The sequence below is a fragment of the Polyodon spathula genome, chromosome 5 (assembly GCF_017654505.1).
Source record: "Polyodon spathula isolate WHYD16114869_AA chromosome 5, ASM1765450v1, whole genome shotgun sequence".
NCBI lineage: Eukaryota > Metazoa > Chordata > Actinopteri > Acipenseriformes > Polyodontidae > Polyodon > Polyodon spathula.
This window is the reverse complement of record NC_054538.1, coordinates 59611869-59613183: the sequence shown is the minus strand read 5'-3', so window position 1 is coordinate 59613183 and position 1315 is coordinate 59611869.

The window sequence follows — 1315 nt, the reverse complement described above, 5'->3', positions numbered from 1 at the left end:
ATATGTATCATAAGAAGGTATGTTTTTACTGCTTTTAAAAGACAAAAAAAAAAAAAAAAAAAAAAAAAAAAAAAAAAAATTCTATATGACAATCTTGCATTTGACTTCAATAACACAGGAAATATGAGGTATTTTACTACTTCAGATTTTAAATTAGTTCTTAATTGGGAACTGATTCTCTGCCTTAATTACCAAGGTTCACAATTTCAAGTAAACAAGATTATCTCATTTACAAATGGAAATTAAACAGTTGCCTCTAAATGGCTGACAGTGTCAAGAAATAAACAGTCTAAATGGCTGACAATGTCAAGAAATGAACAGTGAAATGTTGAAAACAAATAATAGATCAGAATGGCATGAAGTCATACTAATAATACTGGTACCATTTTAGGGACAGTAGTTCAGCAGAATTATCTTTCATAAATTGTTGCTGTCATTGTTTTTCACATTGATAAATATTATTTCCATATTAAGATATTAAAGCTTTTCCAAATTGACTACATGTGATGATACATGAATGCTTCTTTTAATTTAAAGGGATGTTTCCCTCTACATTTAGAAGAGTTCAAACTGAACATAATGAAGGTAGTTTGAATTTAAACCATTTACATAAGTGGATCCTTTCACATGGAAATATAACCTTTACATGAATATAAATAGTTTTCCATTGTTTGTTTTATGTGGTTCCATTTACATGGAACAAAAATGCTAGAGTAAACCCTAGCAAGGTCACTATTTATGAACTCTTAAGACAACCCGTTCTCTTACATCTGTTGTCAGAATGTAAATAACAGGGCTTTTACAGTGTTTACACTTACAAATTGCAAATGGCTTTCAAAATGAAACAAAACTTATTTTTGTTTGTTTTTTCTTTTTTTAAACAAACTGCACCAGGTTTTGTTTTGTTTTTTTCCTAAAAAGAAAGAAAACATTGATGTTTAAAAGCTTCAAGTCAGGAAATTCATTTAAGAGCAGTTTGTTTTTTCATTTTCAAAAAAATGGTGCAAACTGTATGTTGGTAAGTGCACTGTCAATATGTCCCCGCAGTTGTATTTACAAAGCAGGTAGCCTAGAAAAATAGTATCACAATTGTCCGATCACATGTATCTTATTGAACGTGTATTCTTTATCACTTCAATATAAAGCAGTTTTACCATTCATTTTCTTTTAAAGACCTTTTGTTGAACAGCCAGCTGATTTGTGGGCTGTGAATGGATTGTATATTTTGTGGTTTATTCAGCTGATCCAAATGGTGCTGGATCTATATACTGAATACAAATACCAATATGTAATCATCATATTTAGATGGGAAACG